Source organism: Passer domesticus, chromosome 2 (genome assembly GCF_036417665.1).
Source record: "Passer domesticus isolate bPasDom1 chromosome 2, bPasDom1.hap1, whole genome shotgun sequence".
Lineage (NCBI taxonomy): Eukaryota > Metazoa > Chordata > Aves > Passeriformes > Passeridae > Passer > Passer domesticus.
Genome location: NC_087475.1, coordinates 29,961,669 through 29,983,767, shown reverse-complemented (window position 1 = coordinate 29,983,767; position 22,099 = coordinate 29,961,669). Strand labels below are relative to the sequence as shown.

The 22,099-nt window shown below is 36.4% G+C and overlaps 1 long non-coding RNA gene across 1 annotated transcript; it reads left to right on the top strand.

Annotated features, from left to right (window-relative positions):
* Positions 1–15,721: 15,721 nt before the first annotated feature.
* Positions 15,722–17,588, top strand: LOC135295282 (uncharacterized). The gene is made up of 3 exons (XR_010357325.1): positions 15,722–15,836; positions 16,803–16,887; positions 17,445–17,588. It is a non-coding gene; the product is annotated as an uncharacterized LOC135295282 (long non-coding RNA).
* The last annotated feature ends 4,511 nt before the right edge of the window (positions 17,589–22,099 follow it).

Here is a 22,099-nt window from a genome sequence, read left to right as displayed (position 1 = left end):
ACTCCAGGTGCTACCATTTATACAAGTGTCATTAAACACAGAGTTAGAGTACTTAGATACACAAACTTCCTAACCCCTAAAACCACATCAAATTATAGCACTTACTAGAAAACAGCAAAGGTGAGCATGTTGATGAAGCATCACATACCTCAATATACATATATAAGCATTAAAGTAATCAAAAATACAATATCCCATGCACATTTTCAGCATTCCACCTGTAGTTTGTCTGTGCATAGCTGTTCCTTCAGATTTCAGGTTTCAGTAGCCAGGGACTGAAGACCTCTGAAAGACCTGTGAAAAAGACCTGATGTGATAATAATACCATCTGTGACTTAGGTATAAAAGAACAAAGAATTGAAACTGGAAATGGGGCAAAACAAAAACTGTTTAGGTTCCTTAACACTCCTATTTTGTACTTTCAAGCATTTATGTTATTTTTTAGTCAATCCAAATTTCTTGTATTTTTAGTGCCCATTTAATTGTCATCAGATTGAAGTTAAGCCACTCACTTGCTGTGTGACTGCAGGCAAGTTGCTTGACCTTCTTTTTAGTCCTCTTATCTGACTTTATAATCCAGCACAAATGGGAGCTCACTAAAATCTAGAAGCTGTGTGTGTGCTGAGCAGAATAACTTGGCTATTCTACTGGTTAGTTCATTAACAAGGTCAGAAAAAAATTTTCTGGAAAAGGACAACCTCTCTCAGGCCAGGCAGGTTTTAGTTCTGCCTATTTTCCATGACATTTTTTTGAGTTGTGTTTCTTCATTAGCAGTTGGACTCCCTGAGCTTAAAGGTGTTTTCAAACCAAAATGAGTCTATAATTTGTTAGTTCTGCAATTAAGAGTTGCAGCAAAAAGCAATGAATTGCATATTTGGAGTTGCACAAATGTTCCTACTTACAAATCTGGAACGTAAAAAGTTCGGTCTCCTTTCTCCATTCTCAGTGCAGCTCACAGCTTGACTAAGGGACTGGCATCCTTTCTCTGTGAGTATGTGGCTAAGAACCCAAAACTATGCACAGACTGTGGATTATTCTTGGATATCTCTGTTTCGTAAATACAAATGTTAAATAAAGTTTGCCTCATGCTCAGGACAATAGGGAGTGACTGCCTCAGACTGAAAATGAAGGGTTCAACCCACAAGGAATAGTGTACCTGAAGGAGATCAGGAAAATTCTGTCTTAGGATGAGGGGAGAAAGATAACAGACAAAGCTAATTGGTATGACTTTCATTTTATATATGACAGTTAAATACTATGGTGATGAGCATAGAACTGTTTTTTTCTCCTTTCAATTGATTATCTGATTATTTTGCTGAGGTCAGTAGCAAGTGTCTCTGACCTCATTGTTTGCTGAAGCAACTGTATTGTCACCAGCACTGGAGTGGAACATTGCTAACTGAATGGGTTAAGAAAAGTGCTCATAAAAATGCTGAAATGCATTCTGTCTTTCATAACCAAGACCATTACTGTATAAAAGGAGATCCTGACAAGAGCATTACACTGGACAATTGCTTCAAATAATCATTTGTTAAACATCATTTTACCCACCTGTTATTCTACATACTGCTCACTTCTGAACTGTTGGATGCTCTAAAAATCATCAAATACTTGAAATTAAGATTTATTTGAGGAAAAAGTGACATGGAAAGCATTTCTAGAGTGTTTCTCACAGTGAAGAAAGCTATGCATTTACAAAGTTACACAATTTCTCAAAGAGTATTTGAGTATTCTTTGAAAACTGTTAAAAGAGAAGAGGCGAAAAACCTGCTGTCTTAGTTCTTTTCAAACAAAAAAGTGCTTTGCTTGATTTTATAAGCAACATGCTGTTCTGTTGTCAGCCTTTCTGCATCTGTTATATCATGGGTCTTGACAACATCATAGGCCAATGTCCCTTGTGATTGAAGTAAAGTATTAAATTTTAGTATCCAGAACAAGGTGATATTTCAAAGGCCAGACTGTTATTGAGCTTGCAGGTGATAAGTCTCAAATTCTGAAATTCTGCATTTTATAGAGAAGCACAACTGCTGACTTCAAAAATAAGTTTATAAGAAATTGCCAAGCACAAATGAACAAAGTTCCCAGTGGTCTGGACCTGATTACAGCCCGAGGGTTCCAGGGCAGAGTGCAAATTACTTTTCTTGAGCTTCTCTGTGGCTTCTTCACTTTACAGAATAAGAAACACCTGCTGGTAGTAGTGTTAGAGAAGATTACACTAAAGTCAGGCCTCAACCTTACTTGAGAGTGACAGAAGAAAATTCTTGTAACTGAAGTCTATTTTACACAAGTAATAAAGCTGCAGCAGTACAGTTGAAATATTTGTATACTGCCGTTGTAATACTGGGTAGAGAAATAATATGAGATATTCCACCTGGAGTCCATCTCTGGACCACCCAACATAAGAACATCCAGCTCTGGGGCTCCCAAAATAAGAAGCAGGTGCTGGAGTGAGGCCACGGAGGACCACTAAGATGATCAGAGGGCTGGAGAAACTTTCCTATTCAGCCTGGAAAGGAGCAGACTCCAGCACAGCACATTCCAGTATCCAAAGGGGAATAGAAGTGACATGGGGAGGTGCTTTTTGAAGGTCACATGGTGATAGGACAAAAAGTAATAGCTGTAAACTAAAAGAGAGCAGATTTCAGTAAAAAGAAGAAGTTTTTTCCTGTGCAGGTGTTGAGGCACTGGCACAGGTTGCCCAGAAACACTGTGTGTCCCCCATCCCTGGCAGCGTTCAGGGCCAGGTTGGATGGAGCTCTGAGCAACCTGCTCTAGCAGAAGGTGTCCTTGCCCACGGCAGAGGGGTTGGAGCTAGACAATCTTTAAGGTTCCTTCCAGCCCAAACCATTGTATGAATCTGTGATTCTATGAAGTTTCATGATTTCCTGAGGAATATTCTGCTTGAGCAGTAGATCACATGAGTGCAAACACCTCTCAGCATCATTAGTGCAGAATTGTCCAGTTTTCAGGCTGTAAACAGTGAATGTAAACACATTAACCTTAGGCATCATAAGATTGCAGCTGTTGATCTTTCCTCCAGGGAATCACCAGACTAAGAAGTGTCATACCCATTCCCTTTGAAGGGATGTAGGTTCTGCCTGAATGGTGAAGTCTGCATTTTTTTTCTCCAAAAGTATGGAACTGACTAGTGCTTTCAGGAGAAATAATGTGAATCGCAAAAGGTAGATATGATAAATAGGTCTTTGGGTAAACTGCCAACATAAAACACTCTGATGCTCACTTCATCTGTGGAATAAACCAAAATCCTCTATTCTACAGTAAGGATTTATGAAAAGAAAGAGAGCACCTAAAATAAACTTTCACACTTGGTCCCCACAAATGGTAACTGAGCTCTTGACTGACATCAGAGTAAATTCACAGGTAAACACCATTTCCTTTACTAAGCAACATTCCTGACATAGGGGTCATTCTGTTCTGTGTCACCCACTATCAGAAGGACAGCAATTACCTTATCATTAACCATTTGATTAATTCCATCTTCCATCCAACCAGTTGCATAAAAAAAAAATCTGTTTCTATGATGATGGAGGGGGCTGTAAAAGACAAGAGAATTTGGAAGGACAAAAACAATATGACACCGAAAATTAAGGAGGTAAATAACTTAACAATGAATTTCTGCAGAACTGAGCTGAAGTCAGAAAAACATAGAGTAAAGCCAACCTTTTTGTCTGCTTTTACTACAACTAATGAAACATTAACTATAATACATATCCATTGGTGATCATATTTCATTTGATAATCCATTAGGGCCTCACATAGTTCTCTGCTTTTTCATATAAAACATAATACTTTAGGGGGAGGGAAGCTGCCAGACAGAGGCGGAAGAGGATTTGTACTCACACTGTGTGCTGGCACAATAATGTTCTTCCTGCTGAACTAATGGCTCTTCATAGGGTTTAGGTCAAAAAGTTTAATGGAGCTTAGCTCTGGATGTCTCAGTAACTTCTTAGATTCTAAAACTGAACTTCTTTAGTCTTAAAATACAAATGATGATGGTCCTAATAAGGAGACACGATCCCAAGCACACTTGAGAATGAAATATATGACAACAATGCTAAAACAGATTATATCGTTCTTTCAAAAAACACTGAAAAAGATGTCTGTTCCTTACCACAGACAAATTCACTGCTTTCTGAAGTTCTTCAAGGCAGAGAAGAAGGTGAGGTTGTTTGCACTGAGAATGCTTGCTACATCTTGTTTAACTCCTGAGATTTAAATACATATCTATATTTTAAAAAATACTGACCTCTCATATCTGCGTATATTTTGATTTTTTTGTTATGTGGCAACATGTGGAAAGAATGCAAAAATCACATCACCACATTATTTCCAAGACACAGCGTAAAATACCTTACTTCTTTGTCAGCCACAAATGTCACTTCAAAAAAAGTAAGAGATCTTTATTAAAGTTTTGTTTTTTTCAGACTTTTCACTTTTACCTTTCTCTACCTCTCCAAAAGTTTCTTCTCATAACATAGAACTAACATTACAGATCATCCATTACTACTTGACCATCCAGATTTCTTCAATAACATGAATCTTCTTCTGCCTGATTTTACTGCATACTGGGTTCTCCTTATATATGTTCTACAAGTGCACTTGAATCCACCAACAATTCCCTATTAAAGATATTGAAAGATATTGTATTGTTTCCAAAAAGAAATATCCTGCAATTTCTTTCAAAATAAAGATTTTTTTTTAAATTTGAAATTAGGAACGAACAAATAAAACTTGTAATTCTCTTTCACAAAATTGATTGGTTTTGGTGTTTGGTTGGTTTTGGTTGTTTTTTTTTTTTTTTTTTTTTGTGTCTTTTTTTTTTGTTTGTTTGTTTATTTGGGTTTTTTTTGTTTGTTGTTTTTTTGTTTGGTGGTTTTTTTGGGGTTTTTTTTTGTTTTTTTCCTGTGTTGGCAATTTCTGTCCTGACAGGTCTGGGTCATTTCCTTGGTCAACAGATAGAAAAATAGATATGAAGGATAAGGAAAAGAGATGCCCTAACTTTAGAGAAGAGACGTAAGTCAGTAACATACGTAAGTCAGTAACATACCTTAGCTATCATATGCTGGAAGTTTCTGTTATAGCATTTGTGCAGGAATGAAAATGCAAAGAATCTAGAAAACCAGAAAGCAAATATTTAATTCAAGAAGATCAAGTATCCTTACATCAAGCCGCTATGGAGACCTCTTGTGTCCTACACAGACTGGTAGACAAAACTGAAACAAAACAAAGTAAAGCAAAGTCCAAAGCCATAAATATTGTTTCAGATGTGGGTCACAGCAGTCTAATAAGCTGTAATGTACTTGGCACACTTGGAGGTCTTTCAAAACAATAACATCTTCAAAGAGAGAGAGAGAGAGAGAGAGAGAGAGGGTTTTGTTTTTTTTACTCCAAAGTTTTTTTTCTCTAAAGGATTTTACATGTTTTCTTTACAGGTATATACTCAGCTTCAGGAGTGTCTTGTGCCAGCTCTCATGCACAGTCACTGAAGATCCTTCCAGCCCATTTGCTTCCCTTGAAAGTCATCAATCACAGGGGGACCTGGAGATTGTAACATCCTTGTGAACTGCTGTGGGTACAGAAAGAACCTGATTCCCTTCTTCTTCACAGGGGTGTAAACAGGGAGTGTTGTCATTCAACTGCATCTTGAATGAAACTGCCTCATCAGCCTCATAAATCCAAGGAGAGAATTTGGTACAAAAGGATAAACAGAAGGAAACAGAGGAGGAAGCCCATTCTTCCAGCTTCTGCCTTAACTCCTTTCTGCAGCTAGGAACAGCTGATGTAGAATCTGCATTTTCTAAAAGGGAATTATCTTCCAAATTGTATCTCAGGGTTCATTTAGTATAGATAAAACCTGGAGTTCAGTTTATGCATGTAACCTTTGGAGTAAAAAAAAAAAAATCTCTCTCTCTCTTTTTGAAGATGGTATTGTTTTGAAAGACCTCAAAGTGTGCCAGGTACATTACAGATATATTAGACTGCTGTGACTCACATCTAAAGCAATATTTATGTCTTTGGACTTTATTTTACTTTGTATTGTTTCAGTTTTATCTACTAGTCTGTGCAGGACACAAGAGGTCTCTATAGCAGCATGATGTAAGGATACCTTGATCTTCTTGAATTAAATATTTGCTTTCAGACTTCACTGTCAGTTGTCCATTACGGGGGGAATCTGAAGCCCAATTTTGTGTGATGAGAAAGCCGAGTAGTATTAGTTACAAAATATAGGTAGGTTCTATTCCTCCTCTAATGTTTTGGTTGTAAGTCACCGACAATTCTGTTAGTGTAGCTCAATTAATAGAAACATATTTTAAAAATACTTAAATTTGCCATATTTTGCTTTAGTTTGAGGTCTGTGTTTGTTGGAGGCTTTTTTAATTCCTAGGGAAAAAAAAAAAAACAAACCAACAAACAAAACAAACCCCAAAACATTAAAAGAGGTAAAAACCTCAGCTATACAGAATTTTGTACTGGGGCATCATGATTGAGATTTCTGAAGAAATCAACATTTTGTTGTATTGGAGATTACAGTACTTCTTGCAAACAGGTGATAAAAGTGCCTATCTCAGTGGTTATCAGCTTGTTCATGTGCATAATTACTTACAATGCACTACCCCTCTATGGCCTCACAATAACAGTAAGGTTGTTGCATTTTATTTGTATTTTTAGAAGATATTTGAGTATAGGTTTTGTGTGTGTGTGTGTAAATCCAGACTACAGATGCAGCACTGAGTTTTTCTTTCCTGAAAGCTAGGAAGAAATAAAGAAGAAAATGGTAACTAATTGATAATAGGGAAAAAATAAGAAGGAGCAAGAATAACAAAGAAAAGGAAAAAAAAACTATTTAGAGATTGGATGCTGGGAGAAAGTACTGAGCTACGTATAATAATTATAATATACATACTGAGCTATGTATAATAACTCCAAAATATACAAGAAAAGATCGAGAAAATCCAGGCTGCAGAAATCCATTACAAAGTGAAAAGAGTCAATTTAATTTATCACATTAAACAAATGGGAAAAACCAACGGCAGACCTAATACAGATGTTTTGCAGTATAGTGGGAAAATGAAGACATTTTCAAGCAGCAAGGCTTGCAAGTCATCGTCTTGAAATGCTTAGATCAGGTGGCACTCTCTGTTAGAAAAGTAAGCTCTGTAATGATATTGATTGCTTCCAAGGCCATATTAGAGATGAAGACAAGTCCCAGGAGAGAGGTTGTTGTCACCTTGACCTTGGGTCAGAGCTGGACCACTGACCCCTGACACCCAGGACTTCTGCACTGCATCGTGATATCTTTCATGCCTACAGACAAAGTCAGCAGGGGACATGTGTCGATGTGGCCCTTGCCAAATCAGAATTGACTGGCCTGTAGGAAGCTGGAGAGCAGCGGGAAATGTGGGTTAAAGTATGTCAATAATGTTTCACAAGAACAATTTCTCCCAAGAATTGTAGCTGTTGGAATGTTTTGACATTTATTCGGTAGAGAAATGTAGCATGTTTTGTGAAGCACTTCAAGAGAGCTGCTGCTAACTGCCGCGGTGTATTGATCTTCCTGTTAAATTGCATGGGCACACTTGGGAGATCATTGAGATTCAGGCAACAGGACAGAAAGGATCGGCTGCACCCGATGGTCACTAATGGTAATTGGTTTCGATCCTTGCACTTGAAGAAGCCGTGATTTACTTGGTTCACAGATGAATTGTAGACACTAAATATTTTGAAAAGAAAATATACTGTGATTTCTTTTTCTCATGTCATTTACAAATTATTGCCTCCACTTCAAATGTTTCATACAAAGTATAGAAATCCACATGACTCAATATAAGAACATGCTAAGCAAAATTTCAAGGAATTCCCTCTTGCCTGTAAAGCTCGTTTTGGTGCAAAGCAAATGAACTTTCTGATCCTAATATAAATGAGTTAATTAAATAATTATAAAAAAAAATAGCACAATCTTAAAAATGCATCAACACTCTTAAGACTTCCTATAATCACAATACATAATTTTTACATTTTACACATTCTTCTCTCTATCCCATTTGGTGATGTATCATCACAGTCTTAACACAATGAATGTTAAAAAGAAGTGTATTGAAGGCAACTACAGAAGTAGAACAATGTAGGCAGGTATGACTAGCAATGTAATATTGAAGTAAATGATACTGGAATGAAGAATCTGATATGAAAATTGGATACTAATGTTAATATCAGAGTAAATTATTGCTATGATACAGGAGCTGATACAAAAATTGGAGTATACTTCCAAAAATGAATATGATTATAATGCTGCCAAAATTCATGCCACACATGATTTTCAAAGCAGATTTTTAAAGGGCTTCTGTAGCTTTCTGCTTTATACAAGATACTTTGCTAAGTATATGTACATAATTACATGAAAGCAAAAATATTCAGTAATGATGTCTGCTTTAATACAAAGAAATTCATATATACTAAGATTCAGGGAAGGAACCAGTTTTGTAATTCATTTAATCTGTTTTAAGTACACGTGTCCTTTATGATACATACTACATTCCTACGGGTTTTTAAAGGACAAAAGGGTTTTCAGTTTTTGTTCTGTGGTTTTTTTTCCCTTCAGTGGAGAGGTCAGCAGTTTCTCCAAACAGCTGAGTTTCATGCATAAACTTGCATAAAATATCCATAAAATCTATATAGCACTTTGACAAATAGAAAATAGCACAATATAAAGTAACAACATATATTGTTTCTTTGTTAACTAAGATCAAAATTATGCTTATCTGGAGCCTTTTGGTTAAAATGACTGTAAATAGATTGCAAATTCAATTACAGCTAAATCATGCATCGTAGAATTTATATTATCCAGAACTAAAATAGATAAAATAGAGAAAAATGAATGTCTGAATGCTGCTGAAAGTTCAATGTAACAGCAATATGGCATTTTCAATTGCTGCACAAGTCTCAAATTTCTGAAATATTTACAAACCTTAGATAATGACAACCTCAGGAGAAAATCAAGAAAACAGACGGTATACTGGAGATAGCCTGAGGCAACCAGTGATGAGGTCAGATCTATACAGTATGTGTGCTTTACATGAAAAACGCTCTACTAAAATGTCTTTGCGTACTGCGTAGAGCTTTGGGATGTAGCAGGTATTCACTAGGGGAAGGTAAGGATTATTTACTAGGATCAGTAACATGGAATTCAATATTAAAACCGACAAAGGTTATCATCTATTACACATTAAATTCACCACAGTTGTTTGACAACTCTCATAGCAACAGATTCCACCCTTAACAATTCAAAGCAATCTTTCAGATTAAAGTTCATGTGATCACTTTAAAGAACTATTCATTGTTAATCAAGCAATATTGCTTCAGGCATCATGTTTGTCTTTCACTTCAGGCTATTTGGTTGATTGTAGAAAATGCTGAATTTCTCTGTGTGAGTGTGCAGAGCTTTGTGTCTGCTACTTGGAAGTGACAGGTGAGGCAGAGAGGAAGGGGCATATGGGAACTGATTGAATAGACTGCAAAAGTGGTAAATAAAGTCCCAGTGGCTGAGTGTTTTGGTGGGCAGGATGAGAAGTATATTCTGCCTTAATAATTGCACAATTTAATTTTGTAGGATATTACCCAGTCATGGTATCTCTAAAATATAAAATATCCATTTAAAACACCTAATTTTATATATATAAATACTATACACATATTCATATATGCTTCTAACACTTCCCAGATTATCTTGATCAAGTAGTACTTTACACATTTTCTAGTCAGAGTTGTTACTCATAGAAAGGTACTTCTCAGAAGAATTAAGAAAATTCAATTCAAACATTTCATGGCATAGAAATCCTCTTTTTTTCTCCTCATTTGGGCATGTCTTACTCTTGATTTAACTATACTCCAAAGGTTCAACAGATGCAATATCCACAACAATAGCATTGTAGGAAAGAGTAAAGATGCTGGGACTGTTACTTGCTCAGAGATCACTTTTGAAGACCCTAGAGTGTTTACTCCAGTGACCTAACACCTGTGGCAGTGCTCAGCATCATTAAAATATTTGTCCTTTTGAGGAAAGTGGTCATCCTGCAATGCTGCCCTAACATCCAACCAGGTGCTGAGTCCAAGCTCAAATGAGAGACTGCTGGCAGTCAGTGGGCAATACAAGTGCCAGAATGGATCCTCTGTTGATGTCCATGAAAAGTCCTGCTTGCAGGTCACAGCACGACCCTTAAATAGGAGTGAAAGATAAATGAGTCATAGCATAGCCTTGCAAACACTGGAAGTGGATATCCCATCAAGATCTCTTCAAGAAACAAGGTGGAAACTATACAGGAATCTGAAGAAATTTGTATTTCTTGATTTAAGGAATTCTGCATTCAACATCCCTCTTTAACAATATTTTTTTCATTAGTCAATTTGTTTGAAATTAAGCTGTATTTCAGAAAAAAGTGGTTTGGAATGATCTTCTGATTCAAAAGTCTTACAGCCAAAGACTTTTTAAGTGGTCAAATATCCCAATTTGACATTTTTAATAAAAATTTACAAGTTTGGCTCCAGTTCAAAATAATCCTCCATTATGCACTGAATAAGTATTGTTTATAAAGAACTAAACCCCAAAATAATGCTTTAAAATTACTGGAATTATACATGGTATTTTACCCAACCACATTTTTTCCTGCAGTCCATCAGTTTGCATAAGTTTCTTAAACCTGAGAGAAACCAGACATTGAAAATTTGTATTACTGGGGTAATGCCTGTTCTACTGAGCTATCCAAACCGTGATGGTTTCCAGTAGAAAAGATTTCATAAGGAAAGTCCTCCAAAATATTTTATATTTTGGAAGGTTACTCATGAAGTAACCTTCTGTCCTTCTCAACATTTTTAGGTAGTTTCTCAGATCTAAGAAAGCATTATCTTATTTCAGAATTAAGTTCAACATCAAAAATGAACATTAAATAAAACTTTTCAAATATTTGCAATCTACTTCAAGTGTGCAAAACATATATCTTCTCATAACCTTCCAGAGTGTTTATTCCTAGTTAAAGATATTCACACAGTGAGAATTCTTAAAGTACAAGAAAATTAAATAATAACAATTCATTACTACTAAGCATAATGATGTGCACTTATTTTACACTTTCTTCCTTTACACCAGACAAAATAAACAAGGAATCTGCTGACCTTGCCCTCTAGAAGTGCTTTCTAATTGTCAAAATAATTTTAGAATAATTAAGGTTATTTTTTTTTTCTTTTTTAAATATGACAGTGTTTTATTTTAATGATGCTTTGAAATTCCTTTTTAGCCAAAAATAAATCCTGTTAACTGTGGAAGAAAATTCAAATCCTGATGATAATATCCTTGACAAGTCTGTGCTTCTCTGGAGTAAATGAGATTTTACTATGTTTTCTTTCATTTTCTCTTCATATTTCAGAAGAATGAAAAATAGTTTCTAATGAATCACTGATCCTTCTCTTTTCTCTCTTGTTATATTATTACCCTTACTAAGAAACATTCCCATAAATGTATATCTTCTTTTTCATATCTTCCTAAGAAAGAAAAAAGCATTTTACAAAGATTTCTATGGTCATCTTTTCAGTCTGAATTGCTGCCTATTTTCACAATATTCAGATTAATTAATGAAATTTGGATTTTATTCTTTAATCTCCTTTAAAGTGCACATATTTATTTCATATGTGTGTATGTGTTCTAGCAGAAACTGTATCTAAAATAAATAAATACACATCAGTAAAGCTAAAAGTAGAAAGATGCTTTATATCAAAGGGCTCAGCATGGAGTTCCAACAGTGCAGTAAATATTACAGAAGGATAGCAACAAAGGAGAAACTCATGGCTCTAGTTAACAAAAACATGCAGCTGTACACGTGCAAGTGGGTAAGGCAAATATCATAAATACCTTTCAGTTCTTTTGGGAAATGCTGGTCATTTAACAGCTCAACCGGGCACAATGCTCACACCCTCAGGAGCTCCAAGTGAAAGCTTCCAAATAAGTGAGCAGTATTCAGTCTGCTAGAGGAGTGAGGCTTTTCTGGTCAATGTTTTTGGATTTAGCTGAAGAAAATGTTGCCAGTCAAGAAGTAATGAGATGTATCTGTAATTAGAGATCTCAGAATCACAAACTGAGCCTGTTTAAAGCTTAGAGGAACAAAAAATAAAGACAGAGCAGGTAACTCTATGTGCAAGGAAATTCTACATTTGTAATTTTTTTTCTTTGAAGAGAGTGCAGAGGAAGGCTCAGTAAGAGTTCATTAGAAAAATGAACACCCTTACAGGTTGTGTCATCATGGATAATTTGTCTATACTATTACAGAAGGGAAGAATTCAAGAATCAAATAAGGGTAAGAAGGATCTTCTAATACTTCCAATGTAGCTGCAAGCACAGGGAGTATTCGCTATGGATAAGATACTGTGGTTTTTCAGAGAATGATGAAGGATGTGTTCGCTCGTGACCATTGTCAGGCTTGTGATAACATCAGAGACACCACTCTCATCATGCTGCCACAGAAAGTTCCTAAAGATGTGCCTTACAACTCCTAAGAGGAGTGTGCAGGGTGTGTGAGCTGCTCATTGCCTAGCAGAGAGATACCATGACTACAGAATGCAGTATATTGTATCCTGTGAAAAAAACTGATACCATTTTCTCTAGGCTCCTAGGCTCAAAATCTCCACTTGAGGTGAGAGACTGCCCTGCATGCTCTGTATGCTTCCACTAATTACTCCCTGCAAGATCTGGACAGGTAGATGGCTCACAACCAAACATGGAACAAAAGTGTAACTTCCCAACAGAATAACTTACAAAGATTATTCTCAGCTGGCATGTCCTAAACACTTCCTTTCAAGGGAAAAGTGATTTGCAGAGGAAAGGACAAGGGGAATCTCATACAACCTCCTTTCCTGACTTCTGTCTTTATTGCTGCTATGCAGAGAATTTAATGGTTTGGGCTTTTGTTTTTCTTTTTAACTGTAAGCTTCCTGCTAAGACTAAGGTAAGTGAAGATGGCAGATGAGGTCTGAGAGTGTCTTCAACATTCATATATTTGATATTGTTAATACTATTCCTAGATGCTTTCAGTACTACTGATTTCACAAGTTGTATTCCCTTTATTCATTATAGGTGATTCTTGTTTCATTTTATCTTCTGTTGAACATTTTGCTCCTATTTTTAATAGTGTATATGTGCCTAGAGGAAAAAAGAGTATGAGGGGTTTTGGCAGGTTTCTTGAAATGAATAGTAACCCTTCATGATACATTGCTACCTTTTGTGAAGAACTTAGCCTAAAGTTGAGGCAATTTACTTTCTTAGACTCCGAAAAGGAATAATCCAACAATACTGTTTAATTTATTAATAATGGGGTTATGGATAAAGAATGCATATTTAGCTTCATTTTAAGGATCTTAATATTTGACAGTCTTTAGAATAATTTTCTTGCTAGATTGTCAAAATGTGGCCTTTAATCTATGACTATTCCTTAAAATGGTACCACTAACATGGAAAAAAAAAAAACAGATGAAAAAAATCTATTAATATTTATGAGCAATCTATTGGGCAAACACTACAGGAAATTGGTATCACTGAATGTATTTGTACCATGCATGTGACCCAACCTTTCTCCACCCATAGTTAGTTACAGAACAAAAAAACCCTTCTGAATTCAATTTTTATTGTATCTATTTACAGTATATATATCTCACTCAGTCTTAAGACAACATAGAAGGAAGTTCCACTAATAGAAAATTCATGTGATTTTTGGAAGCGGCAGAGTTTGTATGAATTTCTGAAGCAATAGTGATTTTAGTGGAAGCAGAACCCTGAAGGAAGCATTTGAAAATTTTGCCATCATGTTTTCCGATAGGAACGGGTATATAAATTCCCTCTGCTTGCACTAATATCTCCAAAGAAAATGTAATTTATCTATTGCTCTGACTTGTATTAACTCATTATATTGGTGGAGAGATGACAGAGTGCTAATAATATTGTATTTTTATATATAAACACATAGAAGAAAAATGGATGATAAAAGAGAATCCAGTTCAAAGGAAAAGACATGCTGACTTTGATGTTTCCCACAGGTGCAGATCCATTTACCACGATGGGCCTTTCTGTGGTGTTTTTTGTTATTTAGACTTCCAACATTAGGATATTTTTTCAGTTGAAACCATTCAGATTGTCATACTGAATCTTGACATTGTTTTAATATCTATTTAGCAAGAACAGGATTCTCTGATCAATTTGTATAGCTAGTGATCCTTTTATCCATGTCTATCTGGGACAAGTTCAGCAATTTTAAGGGGTATAACTTACCCATAAACTGTTCATGCGCAGACCAGAGAAGTTCAAGCTCATTTATGCATACATATTAAAAAACATTTATATATGAATATACACATATATGTCAGTATACATATACTTGTCACATATCAGTGTATCAGAAGGGGAGGAGCTCAGAAAATGGTAGGAAAGAGGTGAGAAAAGGCACATTTAAACCTCCATCATCTCTCAGATACATACATAACTGCATCTCTTTTATCAAAGAATCCTTAGGCCTTTATATGCATGTGTTACATCAGGTAAAGCCCATATCTCCGACTGGCAGGATAAATGTACTTTTAGGCTTTCCCTGATTGCTCACACAGTTTAAAACAGCCTCTGGGCTGCGGGTAGCCTGTCCCATTTGGGACAATAAGGAAAAACCTGTAGTTTGTGAGTGTGCTGGAGGGTACGTGCACATGGAGTCTGGAAAGACCACAGCTGTGAAGTTCCTGTCTCCAAAAGCAAATGCCTCTCTAGGCAGTCTGGCCTGATCCATGTTTCACACTCATGTTCTCCATGTCCTCCATTCCTCATCTACAGGAGCCCTTGCCACAAACTGGAGGAGCTTTTTAACAAGGAGGCTGGGAGCTATCTGTGCAGGAGAGGGAAGAGACAGTATTCCAGGAGACAAGCACAAGGAGACCCGTGCATGGCAGTGAGCTGAAACGTGACCCTGTGGATGAAAGAAGGACATCACAAGTATAAAAAAGAATGTTTCTCTCATGCCCTTGAGGATATTGGTACAACACCTGGTGTGGTTGCAGAGCTGAAGGTTTTCTCTCAGTAGAGAGCACCAACTCTTCATGAACTTCTATCATTCTCTTGGGGTTGGAAGGTGTGCAGTTTGCCAGGGAATTGTGCCCAGTGTATAGGAAGCTGTCCGATACCTAAGTGTCTTTTTATGGCAGAGCTCCTATTTGCACCATAAATTGCTCAGGAATTGTGGGATAAGGACTCTCCTGACCAGAAAGGTTTACCTTTTTTGCATATTTACACCCAAGGGTTTTAATCAAGTTGCTGAGAAATATCTTATGTACACATGCAAGAGTGAAGTGAGCGCTTTCAGAACTGAACCTCTTCTCATATATTTTGACATTTTCACTCTATTTGGAGCTTTTGTCTTGTGCAGTCATGCCTCAGTTGTGGCTCTGTACAGTCCTTATTGCTGCAGAAGAAACTTAGGGCTATCTTAGAGTCACACAGAACCAGTCCTCTGCTTGATTAACTGATGAGAGAAATTCTCCCACCTAAAGGTTTCTGAGCATTTCTGCTCTTCCTAATACCCCTCCAGCCTCACAAGTGTCAGCAATCACAGCATGCTTATCCACAGCTGGCAAATCTTTCACACAGATGCAGCGTGGTGGGCTTAGGGGATGTTTTTAGGGAACTAATGAAATGCATATGTTGAAATGTGTTTGTGAAGAGTGATGCAAGGGTTTGGGGATCAGGGGATTTGTGAGGTGATGCATGAAGTGCAGTGAAGTCATAGGCTGCTGCTCAGGTACCTACAATGCTTAATTGTTTTTACTGAAACTCAAAAAAATTGAATTTTTACTTTAATTTTTGAAAACAATTTCATATTCTTTAAAAAGAAATTAAAATCTCCTTGGAAAATTATTATTGCAAGTCAATAACTTTTATCTTTAGCCCTTTGAGAATGAACTTAGTTTGAGTTGGTTCTGCTACCCTCTCTAAGCTTGGCTCTTTACACCTTACATGGCTGTAAGATACTGGTTAGTTAATATACAGTGAAATGTCAGACAATGTGTGTGCATATCCCTAAGCACAGACAGAACTGTTAAAAGGCAAAAAGAATAATGAACAATAAATGAAAGCCCAGAGCACTAAATTCTGCACTTTTACTTACATTAATTAATGTATTACCTCAAAGATAGATTAACTGTTCCATTAGACCCCACATATACTTGGGTGTCATTATCATCAGGGTAAAACAAAAAGGCTGGCCTGAAAGACTATATTTTTGTTTAAACAAATGAGCTGAAAAGCATATCCATATCACAGTGTTGCACATGGAAACAAACATAAGTGTGTGTCTGTACCTTTCTTTTTGTTTTATATATATTTTCTCTGCTCATTCTTCTTTCATACACTTTTTGAAGAAGAGGCTGGTTTTGCCTTTCATTCAACCCAGCTTTTAGAGGAGATTTCAGAAGTAAAAGGAAATGTAGTGTATTAAAAACAAAGTCTAGTTACAGTAAAGATAAAATGTAAGTACTGCTTGCCAAAACTGTTGTGAAGAATTAAGTGTGTAAATTTATTCCCCTACTTGCATATGTATGATTTCTTAATATGACAAAACCTAGGCATTGATACTGGAGTGTCAACCACTGTAGTAAATGGAAAAAAAAAAGGAGGAGAGACCCAACAAGCCTCTAATAACTTCTCAAATACAACAATAGCCACAATAAAAAGGAAGAAATTCCATTTCTATTTCTTTTCTCCACAGCAGAGATAGCTGGCAGTATCTCAGGCTGAGCAAAGGACTATCTTCCACTTGGTCATATAAACCAGCATTCCCTGCCAAGAACAAGGTAAATATCTAGCTGTATATTATCCATGTCACTATATCCCAGTATAACTAAAATATTGTCAGTGTACTAAATATTTAATTAATATAGATCCACATTTTTGTGCTATTCACGGTGTCAGTCAAAATGAAATTCACAACATCAATGTGACTTTTGGTACAGCAAGCCTAGTAAAAGTATGGGTCAGACTTAGCACATCTTGGAACAGGGAATATCAGAAAGTGAATAAACTACTGTAAGAAATGAATCCCATTAATGTGGATAATGTTTGGGAAACTTTGTGGAAGCACTGAATTCAGAACTTACTAATTTATTGAGACTTTAGGAGCCGAAGGACACAAAACTTAGATTTTGATTGTGTTTGTGTTCTGATTGAAGAAATCCTCAATCAGAACACAAACATGAACTAAATTGTAAACACCTTTCTTTAAATACTTCAGCTCCCTGATTTCTTTTCTTTTTTGCATCTTTAAGTCACTAAACCATGCCCTGAACCCTCCTAACAGATGGGAGTTTGCAGATTGACTCTGCTTCCCTTTCCCTCATTCCTCTGATCACAGAGACAGCCTCCAGTGACTCCATCAGCCAGTGAGTAAAGAGATTTTGGTAGGAAGTCTGAATCTGGATGCCTTTACTTTTAACCAGCACTACACTATTCTCAAGGGAGCCCTACAGGACTGGTGAGAGAAACTTGTACATGACAATTCATTAGAATGGAACATTTACTGGCATTGTTGACAAAAACACCAGAAACTTGTAACAAATATGATAGGAGTATTTTTGTTCCTCAAAAAGGGAAGAAAAAGGACAACTCAACTTTCTGCAATCTCATGCATGAATATTCTTAATGTGAGAGATGGTGAGAAAAGAGATTGATCTTTGAATTTTTGGAATTCAGATAAAAAGTGATTTATACATCCAGAACCAGTACACTAAGTAGTATATGGGCAACTTGATTAATGGAATATCCATTATTGTAAGGCAGACCAAGTTAGTGAATCAGTTAGTTATCAGTAGAGACTGAATAAGAAGTGACAAGATTAGCTGACATCACAAGACATGGTCTCCAAATTGTAAAGAATAAAGTTCTTAAGTATATGTCTCATTGACTTCTGACAGTCATCTCCTTTTCTGCTGCCTTTATTATAGAATCATAGTCTCATAAAACAAACACTCTATCCCACTTCCAGCAATTATAGCCTCTTAATAAGGAATACAACATTCTGCAATAAAATTGCAATAGAAAATCCTGGCTCCAAACTTTACTCAATATAATCATAACCACTTTTTGTTTATAACTTGCTGCTGTGTATTCCTGAAATACTTGGCTTTGGGTGGTGATAGTTAAGTGAGTGTACTGTATGTGGTTCAAGGCCTTAGAGTACTGATGGTACTGAGTTACCCAGGAAGAAAATAGAAAGAGATAATAGTGTTAGGTTTGCCACTTAATATAGCACAGGCATATTTATTACATTAATTAACTTTGCGGAGTTTAATAGAATTTTATTTTGAAAGTTACACTTTTTTTCTACTTTCAGAGATATAACAGTATTTACGTTTGCAGATTAGAAAACAAGAACAGTTTGTCTGGATTTGATTCAAGTCTTTATAATCCTGTTATACACATTTTTCTCCCCTGCGTTCATAAAAAAGCTGAAAGTTGATAAACATCATTTACTTGGCACAGATCAGCCATTTTCCAGGCCATATACCTGAGAAAAGTACAATCCACAAGCCAAGTGCAGCAGGTATTTTAGTTCATAAAATGGAATATGTGTCTCCAACCTCCTCTAATCAAAATGGAACAACATCCCTTGCTATGTGCATTGGGTTTAATACCATATGGTAGCTGATTGGAAAAGAGGTAAACTTCTGGAAACTCATCAGCACAGCCCCTGAACAGCTCTGGTCAGCTCCATGGGATAAAACAGGTGAGCTCTGCTCTGGTACTCCCAGCCCTTCATCTCCTCTGTATCCTCAAACTTTGAATGTCTGAGCAGGCATGTAAAGAATATCTATAAGATGCTGGTGGCTTATTTTCTTCATGGAACAAGCTGCCCAGCCATGTCTTTTTTTCTTCTTTTGATGCTTGTTGACAAAAACTAATACACAAAGCAGACTGAGGTATCTCTATTTCTGGCACTCTTAGCACAAGCATGATGAAAGGGTGTTTAAGAGGCATCTGACTAAGACAGTTATTTTAAACAACAGAACTACAAGTGGACATTTCGGTGCCTGTCATGTTACCTAGGGCTTTAAACTAACTTGAAATATCAATTTCCATGTACTGAAGAAAAACTGAGAGTGTATATCATGCCAGCTTTCAGAAAAATTGGGATTTTAAAATTAAAATACGTTGCAAATACTATAAGCTCTCTTTTCACTCGTTCCACAAATTATTTATTCAGACATACAATGAATTGGATAGAAACTACTTATGTATGATATTCTATTGGGAATATGTTGTCCAGTAGGATTTATCAGCTGATGGCATAGTGTGTAATATCATATTTTAGATAATGTTCTACTGGCTAAAATTTCTGATGCTGGATGCTTACATGCCTTACTGTGTCCTTCTCTGCTGTTCACTTGAAGAACTAGTGTGGCAAAGATTTACTGGATATCTAGATTCTATGTGCTTAGTAGAATGTGCTTTTCTACCCCCTGCTCCAAGCCTCCAAACTAATTTGCGAGTATGAATCACTCTTGATCTACTGTTTCTCAGATTTCTGGGCAGTGTAAAATATCAGTCTCAAAGCATCTGCATCTCTAAACTCAAAATACCAAACTTTTCTTAATTAACTTTGATTACCTCACTGCTTAAATTGATACTGAAAGAGGGAATATAAAAGCTAGGGAACTGTTCATAACATAAATCAACATACTTTCTTTACTGAACACCTTCTGTTAAAGCTCACATTCTGTATGTAGAGACTTAAGCATTTTTCGTCTTCCTTTCAGGACAAATTTCAGTCAAATAGAGTGACATTTAAGCTTCTAAAATCATTAATCTACATTTTAGCCAGTTGAAGTTTCACTTCTTTTCTGTTTGTCTTCTTTTTAGTTTCAGTTCTCAAGGTCATATTCATCAGTTTCCAAAGGCTTGGCTTTTTTTTTTGCAGCAAGTTAGATGAAGAGCTAAATGATTATTTTGTAGTAAGAAGATGAAAGTTAGATGAACCTTGACATATCACTCAGGGTATAATTCAGCAGTGAATTCATATCATCAGGATTTATCTACTTTAGAAGCTAAACAGTTAACCTAATCATCTCTTTTTATTACTAATTTAGAAAAGCTTTTTTTCCTAAGTACACTCTCACTTTTCTGAATTCACTGCATGTGACCTGCATCTTTTGTCCACTGCACCATTACCAGCAGCTAATCCCTCTTATTTATTGATAATTGGACAAAACTGAACAACATGCCAACTCCTGAAAACTGAACACCACTAAGACCTCTATTCAGGTTTTCCCCCAAAACCACATTGGTTTCCAAGTTAACTTCCTTTGTGGAATATCAATGGGAAAAGAGTTTGCAATTCTCTCATGGGTTAGGAATTCCACTAATTCTAACCTGCACATTGCATAACTGTGTGAGATGTAGGAATACGATGTACTGGGGCTCAAAAAATGAACACAGGAATGGGAAAGGAAAAACTCATTTAATGTTTTGTTAATCAGTTTAGAACTTGCCATGATTCCTTGAAAACAAATGTTCATTGTTAGAGTCATATTGGTCAATGGGTAAGTGGTGATTAAGCAATCAGTATTTGTGAAATGTGGCCTGGTTCTTAAAGTTTTAATCACATTTTTCATCATTATTGCTTTTGTCAAACACAACCTGCATTACTAATGCTTTGTCAAACAATCACAACCACATTTTCAAGATAATGTTGAACTTACAACCATGTGTCACTGGCAAGTATGTTTCTCTACAGGCTTATGTAAGAAAATTGCTTGGTGCACAGCACATAGATACACATTATGTAGGAAAAAAAAAATTAAAAAAAACCACCACTTTTGAAAAAATCATAGTTATCACCAATTTTCAATCCTCCTAAATAGGAACTCCGCATAGAAAATATTGCAATTTAGAGCAGTAGCAACAGTGAGCCATGCTGAACTTCCCCCTTCAGCAAAATTTTCTTTTATGCTTTTTCTTGATTTGCCCCATCCCTGTACAGCCTTTCAAATACCCAGCTATACTGATCTAAAGAGGAAGCCATGAGCCTCCCCTTGCAGAAACCAGGGAAGAGAATAGAAATCCTGTGTGTGGCATTTGACAAGACTGTCTGTGTGTGAAGTCCCACACTGCAGTACCCAAGCAATTTGGGAGTGGGTTATCTTTGGAGCAGGAGGCACTGCATATGGGCTTATTAGTCCTGTCTGTCAGGGCTATGCTACTTTAATGTGGTTTTATGGCTCCTGCGTCACATGCTCGTATCCGCGCTATACAGACTCAGCAGCTTGCTCCGAGCGCGCCAGAGTACGTCCAACACAGCCTTTCATTGTGAAGCACAGACATATTCCAAGAGTCTCTGCTTGCCATTACTCAATTTGGGAAATGGATATGAGTAATTTTTCTGTAGTGAGGCTGGCTTTTAGCTAGGGAATTTAGGAAGAAGCATCACACAGTGATCATTCAGAAGCAGATGAAAAGAATCCTCTCCATCACCATTTTTTTCCCTCTGTCAGCTTCCCTGGCAGGAAATCATGTCTCACTTTTAACAAATAGATTGTTTTAAAGAAAAAGTGACTGTTCCCAAATATACAGTTTTGTATAAAGGGGCAGAAAGAGACGTTATTTACACATGGTGTGAAATGGAGCAATTTATGTGTTTTAATCTTGCAAATAATTTCAATCATATATTCAGAGCATATCGCCATTGTCTGTCAACTTTAATTTCAGAAATTGGAAAGTATAATGACTTTTCTTTTCATTTACAGGGTGGATGAATGGTATTGTTAGGGTTTATTTAAGGAGAAGCTGGAGTGCCTCCATAACACAGCATGCATATCTGCAGAAGCCAAGAAAGAGCCCTTGCCCTCTAGCTCTGAGAGCAGAGATGTTGCCAACAAACACACAAAAAAAGTAATAATCTCACAGGGCAAAAGACATAAATATGATCAAATCCTTTAGTTATTTTATGTTGACAGCCTTACTGACGCCAGTATAGAGTTTCATTAATTTACATAGGCAGAAATAGTAATTCAC